Below are 21,994 nucleotides of genomic sequence, written 5' to 3'. Positions count from 1 at the left end.
AATTTTGAATAATATCTCTACTCAATCCTAAAATAATCGGTATTTTTTCTATTTTCTATACATTTTATTTTTTTCCTTCAAAGAAAAAAAAAGTGGGGGAATCAGTTATGTCTAGTATTTTATGTAAGACTGTGGGCGCCTAAAGAGATACTGCCTGTGGTTTTAACAAATAGCCTGATTTCTATTTTGATTTTATCTCTAGTCTCCTTTGGTATCAACACAATATATACAATCACACCAACATAAAAATGTATACTCTTCATTCGTAGATATAGTAAAAAAAAATTATTTTTAATTCTGGTGTGAGTTAATATTTATAACAATAAAATTAAAATACAGCTAAACATAACCACATTGATGCAATATGAGTTTGACTAATGAGGTATAAAGAGTTGTTGCAAAAAATGTGCACATCCTGGAGTGGTTAAAAGGTATAATAAACATTCCACCTTTTCTATGAGATGGCTTTTGAATGATCATTTTTCCGTCGGACACAAGTACCCCACATTGTGCTTAAAAAGGAAGCGGATGGGATATGGGCATTAATTGGAACAGAGAATTGGGTTTTAATGATTAAGGCCTAACAGGAGCCCATGCAGGTTCAATTGTACTTTGGGCCCGCCTTTCACCATCCGTGTAATTACCTTCCAAAACGGTACATCACCTTGTCCTTACATTACCATCTTATTTGCATAACATACTACTATAATTTAATTTTGTTTTGTTCATGATATTTAAAATTTTAAATTCATCAAATTATAAAACTGTTAATTTTATCACTAATATTATCGTTAAATTCTATTTTAATCACTAATGTTATTGTTCAACTATTCTTTTACTTCATGATCTTGAAAAGTTGAGCTTAGTTCCAGAATCATTAGAAGAAGTGATGCTTGGTTCTTTGTTAATTTCTACCACCATAGTTAATCAAGTACCTTTTAGAAAAGGAAGTAACTGACATAACTCAAAAATTACTTAGCACCCCTCGTCGATGACTTAATGGGAGGTCTTCCTGTTCCTTTTCTTACCTTATTTGTAGGTGTCCTTGACTTAAATGTATTATTATATTAATTAAATGTCATTATTTTCGTTACTAATTTAATGGAGAATGATCAGAACAGAAACAAAACGATAAATTTATATACATTTTTAAATTAATGATCAAAATATATACAAATTAATAATTAGGTGACTATTTATTATATATATTTCAAAGTGTTGATCGTGGTTTGGATGGTGGGTTAGAGTTTAGCTAGCTGGTTGGGCCGCCTAAAGATAGTGAGGTTGGCAAACGTGAAAAGCCATTAGCCCCACTCCAAACACTGTAAAGATTTGTAGCAAAACACATTTGTTGGGTTGGGTTGGGTTGGGTTAGGGGTATAGTTGTATTATTAATAATTTGTCGGTCCCATTTGAGGATACAAACCTGGCATCACAACTCAAATTTCATATGGCAAATCAAACCTAAGCATTCTGTCTTTTCTTATTAATAGGGAACATGGTTAGGTAATTGATATACCTACACTTATAATTCAGTTGATATATGAGTTATAATAAGTTCTTTTAGAAAAATATTCCTACATTCAAAACGGATAATATGGATTACACTTATTGAGGAAGAAATAGACGAAAAGAAGAGAGAGGGCAAACTTGCATGCATTGGTGAGGTGAGTTGTCTTGGAGTGAATTTGATTCCAAATCCAAAACACTAGCAAACAAATCACCACGGCTAGGAAATGAAAAGCAGCTTTTTTAACTGCCCATTTTCAAACATCAATTTCCATGCTTTATTTTTATTATTTTCCTTTTTTCTCTTTGTTAAAATGTTTATATATATATATATATATATATATATATATATATTTATAACTTGATAAAACAACACTAAATACAAAGATGCACTATAAAATGGAAGAATACCCAAATTTAAAAAGAAAATAATTTCTTCAGTCTGCACTCGATAATGGATTGTCTTTTACCCACTTTATCCTCAACAAGACAAATTTCAAACTGCAAGAAGCAATACAAATTTGCATATGTTTCCAAACTATACTAGTATCCAACCGCTACACTCCATCTAACATTCAAAACTTTCACAAATTTTTCTGTACTCTGATTTAGGACATCTTTGTTGCCATATATATTGCTCTTCTTCTAATACTTCATTTTCCCCCTTTTTTATTATTACTTAACTAAATTAAAACACCTTTCTAGGCCTTGTAGTTATAACAGTGACATTCCAAATGGAGCAGAAAGAATTAAAAGACGCAAGAAAAAGCTGTGAACTTTTTGAAGATCCTCTCTGTTATATTGTTCCATGCCTTTCAGCTTTCTTTTTTTGATTTCCCTTTTTCTATATTTGTGTGGAGTCAACCATTGGGTAGTGAATTTTAAAGTCTTATGGATCTGACGGCTACATTGTTTCTTTCTTTTTTTTCTTTTCTTTTTTTTATGGTAATTAGTAAAACTTTCAAGAAATTTCTAAGCTAGATTTAATAAAGCTTTCAAATCAAAATCTATATAAAACTTCTTTCTTTCTGTTAAAAAGGTAAGAAGCACAAGGTGAACCAACAATATTCAGTATTTGCTATGTTTATGATGCATCTCCACAGTGACGAAAATAAAATGGGAAATCTTTGTATTGTTGGAGTGAGAGGACATGGATCTCTGATCTGCTCTTACATTTTTATTTACCACTGTTTTCTTTCTTCTTCTTCTTCTTTAGAGAAATGCTAAGTAAATTCTTTTTTCTAGAGAAAAAGGATCCAAAAGGAAGTACATATAGAAAATCTAGACATTCAGTGTTTGATTGTAATAATTATAAAACTGAATTCTCTACTACTACTATATATACACTTGCCACTCCCGGATCCTCCTCCACTCAATCAAAAGAACTGAAACAGAAGTTCTAAAACTGCAAAATACCATCGTTTTTCCACCAAAAACCATTCAAAACACTAGCACTGTAATGATGAGAAAAACGTGGGTATTTTGGATACCATTAATTAGGGGGGGGGGGGGGGAAGAAGAAGCGAAAAGGCTTTTGTAGCAGGCTACTAGTTGTGGAGAGGATCTGGGCAACTGGGAACTCTTCGTTTGCTATCTTCAAATCCTTTATCGCCTCCCTTGAAACTGAAGGATGTTCCATTGAAGTAGGTTTGAAACAACTCCTTCCTCTCTATCATCTTCCTCATTTCATTCCCTGGAAAAACCCTTATGGCTCCTGCTCGGCAATCACTGCAAATCCAAATCTGTAAGACGGAGATAATCAACATCACCACCATAGAAGAATTCAAAACTCTCCTGCTGCTGAAAAACCACATTCCCATACAAAAATCCACATAAACATGTATGCCTCCTCCTCTCCTCTTTCTTAATTTCCTTGAAAAACTATTGGGAGAAAAGTTGAAGAAAACCCACTCTTTTCGAAATCTAACAACCAAAAACTGTTTCTGTAAAGAAAGTTGAGGTTGGTTTTCTTTGGGCAGCTGTGTGTCTCTGTTTTCTCTGGAGGAGAAGTATAAGATATGAATGGAAAGGGGCTAATTTAGGTAAGAGAAGAGAGAGAGGGAGAGATAGATAGATAGAAGGATGGATGGAGCCATGGATGGTTCATGCAAGTCGCAGTGGCCCACGTGATGAGAGAATACAATAGCAATCTATAGTCTCTCTACAATCACCACACTATTCACTCACTGTCGTACCTAGCTATCGGGGGGATTAAACTTGAGACGATTATTATATACTGATACCGTTTCAGCCATGTAGCCAGATTAGCACAATTATATTTCTGATCTGTTCGTTTGACTTCGGTCGTTCATCCTAATTGAATTATTTAACCTTGTAGCTAGGGCCCAAAATAACCAAAAATAATAATACTAAGTGGCATGAGTTGATTCTGTTAAAAAAATCTGCATGTCGGTGACTAATTTGAGGTATCTTTTCTTTCATTAGTAGAAAGTAGAAACCTAGCCTACATTAGATTGTCGGATTCTCATTCTATGGTAAAAAGTATTTAAAATAATAGTAGTTTTAGTTGAAATTTTATGCTTACTCAGTAAAACAGTCGAGCATATTTATACTATGTTTAATATGAGTATTATTTTTATAAACGTTTTAGCATATAAATTATTAATAAATTAATTTAATTAGTAATATTTAGTTATTTCCGTATTTTTAGAAAAGAGAAAAGAATTTTTTTTTTATTTTGAAAATATTTTATTTTTTACAATAATTTTACTGATCTTCCTAATTTCAAGTTTAAATTTATACTAACTATTCTTTATTTTATTTTATAGTTAACTATAGCAATACATATGGAATAAATAAACTTCTTTTTATGTTATTACAACAGTTACTAAATGAGGCATTATGGTTATAAAAATAAAATAAAGTTCGAATTTTATATTTTACATTCAACTCTTATTATACATGTCAACAATCTTTTAGTCTAGTGGCAAAAGTATTATGTTATAAGCATGAGCACTTAGATTCAATCTCAAGTAATCATATTTCTCACCCTAATTAAAAAAAAATCTCTCATTATGTATACATTAACTTGATATACTATGAGTAAAGGCGGTGCCAAGAAATTTAGATTTGTTGAATCAATTTTTTAAAATTAAAATGTTTATGAAAGTTATATAGACTAATATATAATATTAACCATGAATAAACCAATGTATTTGGTCAAATGGAAGACTATTGCAAAACTATTAAAACAATTACTTAAAACAATGTAATCAAATAAATATGAATAATATGTGCCTTTTTTAATAATTGTCCACGCACTTTTTGATATGTTAAAACTATTGAATTTTCTTTTCATTGTCAATGTTTGTTAAAAATATATTTCTAAACATATGTAATCAAACAATTATTGATCTATTGATCTTCAATTCAATTCTTCAAAGATTTTTCACAACTTCATTGCAAAAAGTACTCTTTCCACACTTGTAGCAACTAACAAAATCAAAACAAGCCAACATTTAGAACAAATAAATTGAAGCCTTTCTTTTAGAAAATACTCTACTTTAGACTTTCTTTTAAAATATTTCTTCATTTCTGTTAAACATTTAGAACAAATAAATTTAAGTTTTAAACACAAAGGTTATCACGAAGCTAACATACAATTGGTAATTTTCTTTTACAAAAATAAAATTTTCAAACACAAGATTCACAATAATCGCACCACCAAAAACTATTTTTAAAAAAAAAAGGATAAGTTTCTAATCAATATTGAAAAAAATTCAAGATTATAAATACAATTTAATCAACCTCTAAAATTATTGCACAATCAAGATGTTAGGAATCTCATACAAAATCAACATTCCACTCTTTTGATAAATGAAAAACTAAATTTTGCATAAAAATCCTAATCTATCACAAGAAAAACCCATAATCCTAATTTTCTAAGGGTTAGCCACAATCCTAATATTCTAGAGATTAGTCAATAAAGACCGAAAAGAAAGGAAGAGTTGTTATCAACTTAAGGAGACTCACTTGAAAGTATTAAAAGATTGGACCTATCTTGTATAAATTCTAGAGAATGTGTGTGAGAGAATAAGAGAAACTTTAAAGAAAAGTGATGACTATTGAAGGCAAATAAAAGGATTAGGAATTTTGGGAATTTAAAAGTGGAGAGATATTGATGCGGTCGTTGAGAGCACCAAAAAAATCCTATTCCCTGTAAAATAATGAAAAAGAACAGTAAAGGGGAAGTAGGGTCGAATCCTCAGGGATCGGATTATACGAATGTTTGTTTCTCGAAATCCTGGGTAGAACCGTGCCCAAGAAAACCTGCGTGACAAAATAAAAATAAAAAAAATAACAGAATTAAAGATTTGATTGGGAAAAAATAAAAAAAACAGAATCTAAAGTTGACTGAAATTGTGATTACGAAAATAATAAAAATAATAAAGAGAGTTGAAGGAAAAGAAATTCTTATTGGTAGATTCCAGCTTCTAGTTGTCTCATTTCGCCTTGGGTTCGATCCTCGGCTTTTAAATGACCCTTCTCAACTCAAGTAAGCCAGTTATAGTGGAAGAGGATGCCTATGACTACCAGCTCCAAAGATTAGACTTACGATTTTTAGGGAACCTGACTCTAGCCAGTAATCTATGCTAGATCAACGCTTCTCAATGGCGAATCTCACGCCATTTCATCTCTTTGGCTCGCTAACCTCTAACGCAATAAGTTAACGAACCGACTATGCAATCCTTCCAAAACATACAAAGCAGCCACCTTTGCATATGCTGAAAAGCTTACTTCTTAAGGGTCATGGATGGAAGCGTTAGCCCGTAGTGCGGAGAAACAATAAATACTTGGCGAGAAGGCTAAGTACGGATTCTAGGCCTGAAGAACCCTTTTTGGGGAATATTGACAACTTTCGGCTAGATAGGTTTTAGTGGCTCATGATAATGGTGGCAAAAGAAATAAATATAAAAATGGAAAAGGGAATTTTATTGAAAGAAAATATGAAGAAACAAAAGCCTAGACTTTCAAGGGGAGAGTGTTTACAAAAAAAGATGAACACCAAATAGAGTCACTTCACCCCCTATTTATAGTGCTAGGGAGATAGTCTAATTTAACTTAAATTCTAAAAAGATAAATACATTTAATTAAAGATAATTAAAGATAATTAAAATAAAATCTTAAAATTAAATAATCCTAATAATTATCTTAATATTAATTATCCTAATATAAATAAAATGGAGTCTTATAAAATAAAATATATTCTTTTTGCGTTTTTAGTCCTTGTGTCTTCCATGCTCGCACTTTTGGCACAATCTTTTTCCTGTGTCGCATATGCTGCTATTGTGTCTCCAAATTCGTACTTTTGTCCTTTAATTTTGCTTTTGCCTCCAAATCTGTCCCTAATCGATAAAAAGACATAAATAGCTCAAATTAGTAGGATCAAGCTCAGAATAAACACATGATTAATACATAAAATACGTTATTCTAGAGCATTATCAAATTCCCCTACTTAGTCCATGCTTGCCCTCAAGTATGGCTCACATCCTCGTGAAAATTAAATCCTGCCATGAAAGAAATACTACTACAAAGTTTTATAAAAATTAGTCAAAATGCATATGAAAACAAAGAAAACCCTTAGCTTGCTTTAAGTAAAATTGAAAAAGTATTCCAATTAACACAAACAAAATTAAGATCGACTTGGATTATTTCATGAAAATTAGGTAATTACCAAACCTATCAAGACACCTTATTTATTTCTCCCTTTAATCCCCAATTTTATTAATGCATATTTATTTATTGTTTTTTTCTCTTTTTTTTTTATACTTTAATTTCAACTTTATTTATTTACTTTTACTTAGGAAAAATATTGAACCTTTTGACGCGAAGAGAGATGACAGCCAAACACCCCACCCCGGTTACTCAGCCCAACACATTCCTAATTTTTATTTTTCCTAAGAACATATCGAACCTTTTGACGTGAAGAGAGATGACAGCCAAGCACCTCACCCCGGTTACTCAGCCCAACACATTCTTAGAAATTAATTCCGGTTAGCGGAGTTTTACCTAACACGTCACACAACATTTTGACGAAAATAGGATGACAACCCAAGCACCCTACCTCGGTTACTCAGCTAGTCACGTCTTAAGTTGCACTCATAACCACGGAAACATTATTATTATTAAACGAAATTTTAATTTTGGAGGACTTAGGAAAAACAATCAAGTGTCAAAAATAAGTTTCAGTAACCACCTTAATAGTCATGAAAATATTTTAAGCATGCAATTATATTAAGTGTCCTCTTGTATTTAGACTTAATCAAATTTACCAAAATCAAGATAGGGTTAACTTCATTAATCATAATTATGTAAACTAAAAGAAATAAAACAGTAGAGATGAAATCTATCAAGTAAAATCATAATTAACTCAGTAGATAAGAATCATGCATGTAGGTCAAACAGTGGGCAAGTCGTGGTCAAATTCTTGGGCATGAAAAGAGGCAAAATATTCTTAAAAAAAATATGGGAGCAACAACAAAAATTCAGCATCTAAATGACAGAAATAATGAGGAATGCCTCCCCCTACTTAAAACACATAGTCCTCGATGTGGAATAAATAAAATAGGAGAAAAAGGTGTAGTCCTCGATATGGAATAAATAAAATAGGAGAAAAAGGTGTAGAGGAACTCCCCATGTAATTACTGTCGTTCACGTATGATGGCAACGAGATCCGCTAGTTGCTGGCCAAAAGTGTCGAGTAGGGGCTGTTTGGCTGCAGATTTGTCGTTCCTCCTTTCTTCTTATCTTCGTTTCAGTTTACCTAGAAGAAAAGAATTTTATTAATATCTGAATAAAATAAAATAATAAGATAAAATAAATAAAAATAAAAATAAAAATAAAATAAAATAAAATAAAAATAAAAATTGGGTTACCTCCCAACAAGCGCTTGTTTAACGTCGCTAACTTGACACCCCAACTAGTGTTGGGGCTGTTCCAGCTGAATTCTTTCATTCTTATGAGCTTGGAAATTCTCATTTGTTAACACATCCACCATATTTGGGTTTAATCGTCCTTACGCCTCTTTCTTTGGTTCTGTATTTTCCTCTAAGGGGTTTATCTCTTTTAAGTCAGCAATGGTCTCATCATTCTCCAAAAATGTGCATTTGAGATGTTTGGAAAGTGGTTTTAATTTCAGATCCGGTGCTTGCACAACAGAAGGTAGAAGTTTAGTATTCATGGGAGCCAATAATTTATTAACAGATTCAAAATCATCAAACATCATTTTAGATTTATCTCCATAAGATGACTCAAAAGTTTTTTCTACTGATGAGTCAATTATGTCGACACGGTTTACGTCCAAGACTTCACTTGGGTGACTAATAGTGCCATAAATGTTAAACTTCACGATATCCCCGTCAAACTCCATCGTGAGGGTTCCGCTTCGTACATCAATCTTAGTATTGGCAGTACTAAGGAAAGGTCGCCCCAACAAGATGTCTAAAAACCCAGGAGTGTTATCCTCCTCCATTTTTATCACATAAAAATCTGTAGGGAAGATAAGTCCATTGACTTTGACTAATACGTCATCGAGAACTCCTTCGGGATGCACAATAAACCTGTCTGCCAACTGAATGGTAACACCTGTTTTCGTCAGAAAACCCGCGTTAAGTGATTCATAAATAGAATAAGGCATAACATTTATGGATACCCCTAAATCTCACATAGCCTTTTTAATTCCTAAGTGGCCAATTTTGCATGGAATAGCGAACATACCCCTATCTTTACATTTAACCGGCATTTTCCGCTGTAGCACTACGGAAACATTTTCACCAACACTTACCTTTTCATTGCCTGTTAACTTTCATTTGTTGGTGCAAAGCTCTTTAAGGAATTTGGCATACCTTGGAATCTGTCTGATGGCATCCAACAGTGGTATGTTGATCTCGACATTTCTGAATGTTTCTAAGATTTCTTTGTCTTCCTTACCTTTCCGACACTGGTTTAGTCGTCCTGGAAATAGATGTTGGATTTTTTGCAGTAGGGGTTTCGCTCAGATCTGTTCGTCATTTTCTGGAGTTTCATGGGCGATTTCTTGGTCAAGATTCTTGCCAAGAATTGGTTCCAGCACCTTTCCACTTCGCAAAGTTACTACATTTGCATTCTATCTCGGGTTTGGTTCTGTTTGCAACGACAGCTTCCCTTGAGAACTCAATTTCTCAATTGACGTGGTCAATTCTCTTATAGATGCCTTTGTTTCTTTTTGGAAATTAATAGTTTGCTGTTGAAAATCAAGGACATTAGCTGCTAATTTATTGACCAAAGTTTCCAGAGAATTACCTGAATCTTGTGGCTATTGTGGGACCCAATTTTGGTATGGCTGGTTATATCGTGGATTAGCCCCATAAGTAAAGTTAGGGTGGTCCCTCCATCTTGGGTTGTAGGTATTGGCATAAGGGTCGTATCGCCTTTGTGGTGGCCCAGAAAAATTTCCCACAGCATCTAAATAGGCCATAGTATCGTCACATAGGCTAGGACACGCATCAGTCGTATGTTCAGGTGTAGCACATATTCCGCATACTCGGGCTGGTTTTACTTTTTTTGCAATAAGAGAATTCACAATATTAGTAAGTCTATCAAGTCTATCCTCAAAGGTAGAATTACTTAGCTGGTGAACCCTTCCAGGGGGTTCAGGATTAATTCGAAATTATTGAGAATTTGCCGCCATTGTGGAGATCAAGTCTCTTGTTTATTAGGGAGTCATGTTGACCAATGCTCCTCCACTAACGACGTCTACCATATTCATCTCCATGGGTTTCAGGCCTTTATAAAAGTATTGGAGGAGAGATTGCTCTGTTATACCATGTTGTGGGCAACTCGCACACAACTTCTTAAATCGTTCCCAATAGTCGTATAGAGATTCTGCCTCTTTTTACCATATTCCCACGATATCCCTTCTTAACTCAGCCGCTCGTGATGTAGGGAAAAACCTGTTAAGAAATAAGCAAGATAGATCAGCCCAAGTTGTAATGGATCCAAGAGGTAAATAAAATAACCATTCCCTAGCTGAATTTGCTTGGGAAAAAGGGAAAGCGCGCAATTTAATTTGATCCTCAGTTACCCCCTGAGGTTTCATACTCAAACAAACCATATGGAATTCTTTTAAATGCTTGTGGGGGTTTTCATTTTGTAACCCACGGAAAGTTGGCAGTAGCTGAATCAATCCTGATTTTAGCTCGAAATCAGTATCCATAGTAGGATATGCGATGCATAGTGGCGATTGTTCCATCGGCGCTTCGGCCAATTGCCGAATTGTCTGAGCCATAGGTTGAGGTTCTAAATTAAGGTTTATGTCAACCCTAGCGTTAAGCACTTCTTCTAGGGAATCGACTTCTAATTTTTCGCCTTCAAAAGTTTGAGTAGGGTTTTCGTTAACCCTAGACTCTACTTCATCGTCGATTCTGATTCCTAGCGGTGGATTACTTTGAGTCCCAACCACCGCTGACTGCTTTTTCTTTAGCTTTATTTCCTTGCGATTAGCTCTTGCAGTCTTTTCAATCTCCGAATCAAACGTAAGAGTTCCTAGAGCAGATCTGGTCATAAGAAACAAAAAAACAAGATTAGTACGTTACCGATCCCCGGCAACGGCGCCAAAATTTGATGCGGTCATTGAGAGCACCAAAAATATCCTATTCCCTGTAAAATAATGAAAAAGAACAGTAAATGGGAAGTAGGCTCGAATCCTCAGGGATCGGATTATACGAATGCTTGTTTCTCGAAATCCTGGGCAGAATCGTGCCCAAGAAAACTTGCGTGACAGAAAAAAATAAAAAAAATAACAGAATTAAATATTTGATTTGGAAAAATAAAAAACAAAATCTAAAGTTGACTGAAATTGTGATTACGAAAATAATAAAAATAATAAAGAGAGTTGAAGGAAAAGAAATTCTTATTGGTAGATTCCAGCCTCTAGTTGTCTCATTCCGCCTTGGGTTCGATCCTCGGCTTTTAAATGACCCTTCTCAACCCAAGTAAGCCAGTTATAGTGGAAGAGGACGCCTACAACCACTAGCTCCAAATATTAGACTTACGATTTTTAGGGAACCTGACTCTAGCCAGTAATCTATGCTAGATCAACGCTTCTCAATGGTGAATCCCACGCCATTTCGTCTCTTTGGCTCGCCAACCTCTGATGCAGTAAGTTAACGAACCGACTATGCAATCCTTCCAAAACATACAAAGCGGCCGCCTTTGCATATGCTGAAAAGCTTACTTCTTAAGAGCCATGGACGGAAGCGTCAGCCCGTAGTGCGGAGAAATGATGAATACTTAGCGAGAAGGCTAAGTACGGATTCTAGGCCTCAAGAACCCTTTTTGGGAAATATTGACAACTTTCGGCTAGATAGGTTTTAGTGGCTCATGATAATGGTGGCAAAAGAAATAAATATAAAAATGTAAAAGGGAATTTTATTGAAAGAAAATATGAAGAAACAAAAGCCTAGACTTTCAGGGGGAGAGTGTTTACAGTAAAAGATGAACACCAAATAGAGTCACTTCACCCCCTATTTATAGTGCTAGGGAGATAGTCTAATTTAACTTAAATTCTAAAAAGATAAATACATTTAATTAAAGATAAATAAAGATAATTAAAATAAAATCCTAAAATTAAATAATCCTAATAATTATCTTAATATTAATTATCCTAATATAAATAAAATGGAGTCTTATAAAATAATTTTTTTTTTGCGTTTTTAGTCCTTGTGTCTTCCATGCTCGCACTTTTGGCACAATCTTTTTCTTGTGTCGCATATCAGCCCATTGTGTCTCCAAATTCACACTTTTGTCCCTTAATTTTGCTTTTGACTCCAAATCTGTCCCTAATCGATAAAAAGACATAAATAGCTCAAATTAGTAGGATCAAGCTCAGAATAAACACATGATTAATACATAAAAATATGTTATTCTAGAGCATTATCAGATATTCATTTATTTTTATATAAAATGATTCTTTTTCAAAAATTTTGGTGGGTCATTTTCAAATTTTTGTAAGATCAATTCACCAATTATATATATATATTAAAAAAATTATAGGCATTTGTTTTTTTACTTTTTCAATTGAACCCAATATCTCCTATGTGGCACTGTGAATGAAAAATCTAAATTCCAAAAACAATGTTCAAATGCCATCACATATCTTAGTCTTTTAAATACTTATTTTTTTTTACTACTACCTAAAAGGAGCTAAAAGGAGTACGTGTCACCCCTTTATCCTATTTGTGGAGTTAAATTTGGGCACAAGTAGTGTATTAAATAATTTCAAATTTGTTTAAGTGAGATATTTTAGGGTTTATTTAGAAGGGGCAGTAAGATTGAAAATAATTATTGTAATAATGAGATTGAATATTATGGTGGTGAGCTTAAAATCAATGATGAGATAGATGTTTGTTATAACACTAAGGTTACACTAGGTCATGAAAATACAACAAAGGTGATTCACAATGTATGAAGTGTGTAGAGCCACTAGAATGGGCGAGGTTCAAACCATGAATAGTGCAAAAAACCGTCAGATTTGATGGTTGGAGAAGTTTGAAGGATACCAAAGCAAAGGTTTTGTACTTAGTTCCAGTCTATGCCCTTCTTCATGGAGGAAAGGAGTATTTATTGGCGGAGAAAAGCCTGAGTGGACCCTTATCTCATGATTACCTCATGGTAAAGTCCAATTTAGGGCAAGTTTAGGGTGTGGGTCGAATTTGACATCTTTAAAGGTTGGTGAGCCTAGGAAGTTGGAATCATTAAACGAGATTGGGTTTGATGTGTCGACTATTCTTGATGGCACTACGATGATATCACTTAAAAATTCGTCATGGCATGGGAGATATCTTGTCGTAGGGGAATAATAATGGGCGTCAACAACTTCTTTTTGTTTCATGGAGGCTTTCTTTTTTGCTTCAGATATGGTGGGAATTCATCCCATTGTCACTTCCCCCTCCCCCTACTAGATTTTGTAAATGGAACCACCATGGTTATAATGTAAAAGAAAAAAGGAAAAAGCAAACAAAATAGATCCAACGAGTAACAAAAAGCGAAGCAAAAACTTACTAGAAAAAAAGGAAAGGTTGATGAACTTTGAAAGTAGAGAGAGCAAACACGATAGAAAGGACACTCAGAGCACAAGAAATATTCAAAACAAAAGACAACCAAGATGCCTTTTAAGGAACCTAAGTCTATTTTAGATGAAGTAACGATAGGACGGTGAAATAAAAAAAAATAGCCTCGAGAGCGAAATAACTGTTCTCCAAGGAACCATTGCTCGAAAATAATATCAGAGAAGTTTGTAAACTTCTAACTTCTCTATGACTAGGGGGCAATTGTAACACCCTTATGCTAGGATACCTTCCATGCTATATCCCTCACTATGAAAAATGCTTAAAGGACATCACCACGACACCAACAAGTACAACTGTCACTTGAAATTCTATCTCATTTAATAATTCCAAATTCCTATGTTCATCAGCCCCTAGGAGGTCACATCCGTCCACACCCTAAACTGGGCCTAAGATTGGACTCTACAAGGAGGTAATCATGATATAAAGGTTTAATCCAAGCCCTTTTTCTGTCTATAAATACCCCCTCATCTAAGAAGAAAGGCATTAGCTAGAACAAAGTAAAAAATTCTACTCTAGTATCACCTAAACCTTCTCCAACCATCAAACCTTACGACTCTCGGCATCATTCATAGTAGGAACCACACATATTATAGTGGTTTTCCCCACACCATATGTGTAGCACCCCATACCCGACATGATCGTCGCATCCGAGCTATGGGATGTCACATTCGCTGCCATAGCAACTACGATCAATTAAGTACATAATATGATCATATTAATATGCTTACAAATATATTACATGATTATAATATGATACATATTCATTTCCAGGTCTCATATGAGCTTATGAAAGCTCTTTTGTTAACTTGAGGTCAAATTAATTAGAACTAAATCATAAAGTTTGCAAAATAACGAGTTAACATCGAGACTTTAGGGGTTTCTCATCAAAATGCAACTTACTGACTAGGTCTTGTCACGACGATAAGAGGTCGGCGTCGCAACATGACTGCCTATTTTCAAATAAATTAAAATGGCACCAATTCGTACTTACCTAAAAAGCAATTCAACATTTCTAATGTACTTTTCTAGCCAAATACATATATGTTCCAAAAGTTCAATTTTATACAATACTACCTTATTCACAACGTACAAATACCAATCAACCATTTTATAATTACCATACAACATATAGGCTGGCACAAACCATTCAAAACTTTTGACTTGTATACCAACTCAATAAACCATAAATGTAACAATATTTTTTATGCCTTTCTAACTTTGTGACATATTTAAATTCATAAGCCAACCCTTTAGTCTACTTGGTATTAGGATACATGTCTATACATTTCAATACAAGTTAAAAACATATCAACAAATCATTAATTATCAAACATATGACTAACTCAAAATATCAATTCCAACTTCAAATGTACACAAGATTACATATTATACCAAAAAAAGATTCAACCTAAGTACATGCCATATATTTAACAAACTGGGACTATACAAACATTGTAGAGTCGAGGACCACTAGCTGGTTGCTGGAAATCACTTCTCATAACTCAGGATTAACATATACCTATGCACGGAGAAAATAAACCATACGCTAAGTAACAAAGCCCACTGGTACTTTCATGATACAATTAATCATATTAACTTAAACAATTAATCATAATAAGTTCAAATACAATTTCTACTCAATTTATATTCCTATCATGTCAAGCAATTTTACTGTCAACTTTATATTGGAGTATACCTGTTGCAATTAACATCAAATCAATCCATTCATTATTGTAATAGAATTAACTAATTGATACTAGTTATCAAATGCCCAACTTTATAACATTTAACATTCCATTCCATTTATCAAACAAACATACATACCTTTAACATTAAGCCATCCAATTCTATGATCAATTAGTATGATTTAACCATTTAGCTTTCATATTCAACACTTATACACTTAATTCATTAACATTAAGTCATCCAAATCTCATGATTAATCCATATCATTTACCTTTATAACTAACCTTTCAATCCCTTTTTGTAATCTACCAACCTATTCGTACTCATTTCGGCCTATAGGACTCATTCCCAACCATTTTCATAATCTCTTTTATTCATTCTCTTTAACATGAATCACATAGAATACAAGTAACATAAAAGCACACATATAGTTTCCATATACATTTATTAATTCACATATTTATAACATTTTCACATAATTCATTTCACTACCATATTTTCTTATCAATATATTTCATTACATTTTCAAGTTTCTGATTTCATTTATTATGATTCGCCCAATAGAACCTTAGTAAAATGGACTCGGGTACACGGGTGAATTAAGTTGCTCACACAAGCTAACATTATATCAAGGTTGCTCACACAAGCTAACATTATATCAAGGTTGCTCACATAACCTAAAATTTATATTAGGTTACTCGTCTGAGCTAAACCTATGATCATATAACTCAAGAATATGCAACAAATGCTAGACCTCATTATAACATGTAAAATCTCTGATTAAGAGGGTATATAACCTTATTGGCATGCTAAAAATATCCTAACATTTACTAGGTTTATACGGGTAGCATTTAAACATATATGCAGTATCATACCTGTAACTATTCGTGCTCACTTGTCATATCCTATGTTCAATCGCATTTGCATTCCGTACTCTATGTATTGTTTTATTGCATGACAACTATTTATCTCTTTCATTTCAACTTAATCCAATTTATATGTATAATTTCACATTCAATTTCATAATCGTATCTCAAACCATCATCAATCCACAATTAATTAATACCATATAACATAATTAATCCATTCAAATATTACAAATCATGTTTCATAAAATCATACTTACTTTCCATTCTATTCAATTTAGTCCATTATCATGATATTCAATAACAATCACATCAAGTCAATTCATATGACAATTATATTTTTACTTTGATATTAAATCATGCAATTAATATATAAATGCAAGCAATTAAATTTATCTTGAATCATAAAAGAACAAACTGATATCTCGCTTCACTCGTTGGCATCTCTCGAATTTCCTTCCCCTTTCAACGGCTTGACATTGTCTATATTTATGTACAATAATATGAAAGATAAACAATTATCAATTTTCATCCAGTTCACACTTAAATGCAAAGCCACACATATTTTACATTTTATTTAATTTAGTCCTTGAACTCAAGACATACATAACTTTCAATTCCTAACTTCGGATTAGAATTCGATTTCACATATTTTCATTAGGGACCTTATATTTTCTATTTCTAGCAAAATTTCATGATAGTTTTACATTTATTTAATTTGGTCCTTAATGTACCAACATTAACAACCAAACTAAATTAACTTTACAATTTAGTCTTTTTCGTAGCCTAAGCCTAAAATCTATCAATTTCAAACCTAATTCTTCAAGAAATCAACAATAACAACTTTCTAATACTCTAACAGTTTCAAAAAATTGATACATGTGCTAGCTAAATTAAGCTCTCATGACCACAAATATATAAGAATTACAAGAAAATGACCTAATTTTGCTTACCTATTTATGGCCGAAAGTTTCAAAAGCTTGAAGGTTTTTCCTTTTTGTTTTTCTTTCTTATGTGAACGATAGAATAGGTAAGAGAAGATGATACCATTTTTCTCCACTAATTTTATTATTTTACTTTGATTGTTACTTAATTAAACTAACTTAATTAACATTAACATGACTTAATTAATTTAATTTTAATTTAATCATTTTTAGTAGATTTTGCCATCATCATCCACTATCTCTTGTTTATAAATGGTTTAATTACCATTTTAGATGTTTGGCTAATTGCAATTTAAGTCTTTAAGTTTTTTGTTAATTAAAACTCGATAGTAATTGGACTTTTACGATTTAATCTCTAAGCCTTAATTAATCTCTTTTTCTGCTAAATTATTTAATTGAACTTCAATATGTTTTTATAATAACTCCGTAAATATTTTTATTTAATATTTACAGGCTCAACTTACGGAAAATAGAATCTTGAAACTACATTTTTCAACATCACTGAATTTCAAATCATTACAATTGATGTGAAGTGCTCTTATAGTATTATTTAACACCCTATCCAGCCTTAGTGTTAAAATAATATTTAGATTCAGAAGCAAATAATCATTAAAAATATTATATTAAAATGTGTATCTATATAGAATAAATTAGTAAGATTCATTAAAATTACATTTATATTATTTGATAAAATATAAATTAAATAAATATGTTAAATAATAATTAAAAATATTAAGAGTTATAAAAATTATATTTACGTTAAATAATAAACAATTAAATTTAATAAAATAATATTTTATTAAACATACATTAATAAAATATGTATAATAAAATTGTAAATAATTTTAAATAAAAATACAAAATAAGAAGCTAAAATTCAGGGCATATCCCTTCCTCAAGTGAAATTGAGGCTCCGTTTTAAAAGTTTCAATGGAGTGACATCCAAATGTACCTTCAATTTAAAGGAAAATAATTCATGTGTTTGATAAATTATTAAAAAATTATTTTATTGAAATTAAATATTTTAATTTTTAAATATGTTTAATAATTTTATTAATTTTTAATTATAAATTTTAAAAATTGTGTTGAATAAGATATGTAGGGACTTTTATTTAAAAATATGTTTAAGATAAAATATGTTTTTTTCAAAGAATGAAATATTCAAATTATTATATTAATCTTTTATCCTAAAACTATACAAAATAAATTAATATATTATTCTATCAAGATTAAATTATCAATTAGTGTTAGGTGTAGTGGTAAGGCATAATGTATTTTCAAAGGGAGAAGTAGGTTCAAATCTTGAGGACTACATTGTTAGGAGGGACAATCATAAATCTCGAACATAGACCGTAAAATGGACACAGAGATGTAAATTCAACTTAACTATTGAATTTATCAAGTAGCAGCTAACTCAAATTTAGTTTTAAAAATTGTTTACCTATTAACGATTAGATGACATCTATGGTGAGAATTCTAATGTAGCACCCCAAACCCAGCCCAGAAGTTATGGCCGGATCCGGCATGCCACATCAAAAACGTAAAAAAAAAATTTCCATTCTAAGTCCAGAAAATCGTACTTGATGTTCAAAAGATTAATTTCATTATAGGTTAAAGTGAATGGAAGTCGTGCACCGGTAGGAAACCGAAAAGAGGTGGTGAGTCCATCGGATCGCTTAATACCAAGCTCCTTCGGATCCAATCCTGACATGCATACGCCATTGCCACACCTTAACGTCATGGATATTTCTAAGAAACCGATTTGATTAAGTCATTTTAGGAAAAGTGATTAATTTTGGAAAATACTTTCATGCGGAAGCTTTGCTTGTTGTCGTGTTATTTTGAAATCAACTGTTATTTTTGAAAATGCGCCTAAAGCTATCCAATTTCAACAGTTAAAATAAGTATTACCTATCTTAGTAATACATATTAAAACCATCAAAAATAAATAAGCGGCCTTATTACATTTAAAAGCCCAAAACCTCAAACGTAATTAAAAGGATGTCCAGTTCACGGAAGAAAATCAAACTTTCGAGCGGGTGGCCACTCCGAATTCCCTCACACTCCAAGCCCACTATGGTTGGGGATTTCTGCGTGGATGAAAATAAAAGGATGAGTTTGGGGAAACTCGATGTGTAAGGAAAACCCATTCAAAGCCCAAGTCAGCTCAAGCCTATTGGGCCTAAGCCCATTCAGTAATAAGTGGTCTGGGCGAGCCCTTTTCAGATTACAATAAACCGGGCCTTAGCCCTTATTCAGATAACAATATGGCCCATAGGCCCATTTCAAAATACATGCAACATCAAGTAAACATATGCAAGCCCATTTGGGAGACTACTCAACCCACCAACCACTACACTCCACCGTACCAGCCATACACTCCATGTGGGGAATAGCTCAACCCACGCACCCAACACTCCACATTCTTGACCTTGCTTTGCTCAGTTATCATAGAATTGAGGCAAAGCCTCCGAGACGTGGACAAGCCACTTTCAGTACTTCCTCCGTCAATATCCCAGTCCCATGCATCAGATAATAACATGGCATGCAGTAAATAACAACAGTCAAACATGCATTTAGGTCAATTTAACCCTAGGGGTATTTCGGTAATTTATCTACTAGGGGTAAAACTGTAAATTTTCCACTTTTAAAGGTATTTCAATAATTTATCTATTTTAGGGTTTTTCATGCATATTCCTACCTTTCACGTACTAACAGAATCACGTACCGAGGGTTCTTACCGAATTGGGCCCGTTGGCCCATCATTCCAATTTTGACCCATTAAGCCCAAAAATATCGAGGGCACAGAAATCATGCACTTTGCAATCCAAACATTGCAGCTTACCAAAAACATTAATCGATTTACCTCACGAGCATTCGCACACTCGCAAATCTACAAAATACCGATTTTCGGCATTTCGGCTTTTCGACTTTTGCCGATCTAGACTAAGAAAGAGGGTGTTAGTTACACACCTGTTTGTGACGATATGCTGACGAGATCCACACACGAACCGCCTACAATTGGATTACTAACACGTTAATCTAACTATTCAAATACAAACTACGTATTAACCCCTTACAATATTCGGCCAACCACACCTACAGATCATAGTAAGCTTATAAGAAATCAATAAGCAACTCATTAACAAATTTTTGCCAATGTTTACCACATAATCATAATTTCACTGCAAGCTGTCTTCCTGAGCAACAGTCACTAAATCATTTATAACTGGAGCTACGAAACTCCAAATCAAGTGCCGTTAATTTTCCCTGAAAATAGACTCATATATCTTCTATCCATAAAATTTTCAGAATTTTTGGTTTAGCCAATCAATACCAGATTTTTCTCAAAGTTTCCCATGTTTCACTGTTTGACTAATCTGACCACCCTTCATTACGAATCAAATTTCTCATTGTACAGAATTCAAAATATGTTCTTGTTTATTTCATTAGAAACTAGACTCAATAAGCTTTAATTACATAATTTATTCAGCTTCTAATTCTTCTCCCAAAATTTATGGTGATTTTCCAAAGTCACGTTACTGCTGCTGTCCCAAGCAGATTTATTACCAAATCACTCTTTCACACATACCTTGCATGCATGTTATTTAAACATGTATATCACCAATCAATCATCACATATCTATGATTTTACTTAAGTATAAGCTCCATTTCATCATTTTAAAGCACAACATGTTAGCTGATTTTTCCCTTTAACATCTAAGGCACATGCATGCTCATTTGTTTGGCTCAACTTCACCTATCTTCCATTTTTCATCAAAAGAACATGAAACAACAACCATTTCCTTCATTTTAATTCATGACTAAATGCTCACAACACAACTAAAAATCAAAATATACTTCAAGAGTTAAGGTAGAATCGAGAAGAACTCATGAACCTCAAAATAGAAGCAAGGTACCAAGAACTTACCTTCAATTTTCCTCCTCCTAATGACCGAATACTCAAGAGTTTTCTCCTCTCCTTTCTCTTCTCTAACTTTCAGCTATGATGAACAAAGATGGACAAAACTTATTTCTTTTCACCCCTTTTTCTTTTAATAAAACTTCATATTTCATCCATTTAATTCTTTAATACAAAAGACATGATATTCTTATCATGAAACATTTACCTAACCCATTATCATGAAATATTTACCTAACCCATTATCATGGAACATTTACCTAACCTATTATCATGAAACATTTACCTAACCCATTATCATGGAACATTTACCTAACCTATTATCAATTTGTATCAATTTGTACCATAAATTATGGATATCAAGTGTACATTTTGTCTACAACAACATGATGGCTGGCCACTTCATGTAAAATGGGAGGTTTGTCATGCAAATCCTCCTATTTTGCACTCCTATTTATTTGGCCACTTCAATTTAGCCTATAGCATTTTCAAGCATTTTCACATAGGTCCTATTTCATAATTTCACTCACAAATGACAAAATCAAAGCATGAAATTTTGCCAACATTCGCAGAATTCCCGAAAATTGGGGCGTTACATCTAAAAATGAGAATAAATTATTTTTAACCCATAGATTAAAATGAATAAATATAAGCTTTAGACTTAAGATTTAATCTACCCCACTAACTTAAAGAGCACAACGACCAATCTCTCCCCTTTTTCCTTTTCACCATATAAAAAAGTTTTAGGGTAATTTTTCTTTTTTCTTTTTGGATACTCTCTTACTTTCAAATTTGATTTCATTTTTGAAGAAAAAATTCAAAGCCGATTTACAATGGGATGAAAAGTAAGAGATTCAAGTTATCAAGATAAAGCAATTTCGATATTTAATATTTGTTTTTCTTTCCTGTAAATTGTAGAGAATTCACTCGAAAAAATTT

At 32.8% G+C, this 21,994-nt stretch overlaps 1 long non-coding RNA gene across 1 annotated transcript; it reads right to left on the bottom strand.

Annotated features, from left to right (window-relative positions):
- Positions 1-19,968: 19,968 nt before the first annotated feature.
- Positions 19,969-21,206, bottom strand: LOC128290113 (uncharacterized). The gene is made up of 2 exons (XR_008279756.1): positions 21,065-21,206; positions 19,969-20,148 (listed from the first exon to the last, which is right to left on the bottom strand). It is a non-coding gene; the product is annotated as an uncharacterized LOC128290113 (long non-coding RNA).
- Positions 21,207-21,994: the final 788 nt, after the last annotated feature.

This window comes from Gossypium arboreum, chromosome 3, assembly GCF_025698485.1.
Source record: "Gossypium arboreum isolate Shixiya-1 chromosome 3, ASM2569848v2, whole genome shotgun sequence".
In the NCBI taxonomy this organism is placed as follows: Eukaryota; Viridiplantae; Streptophyta; class Magnoliopsida; order Malvales; family Malvaceae; genus Gossypium; species Gossypium arboreum.
This window is presented reverse-complemented; position numbering and strand designations above follow the sequence as displayed.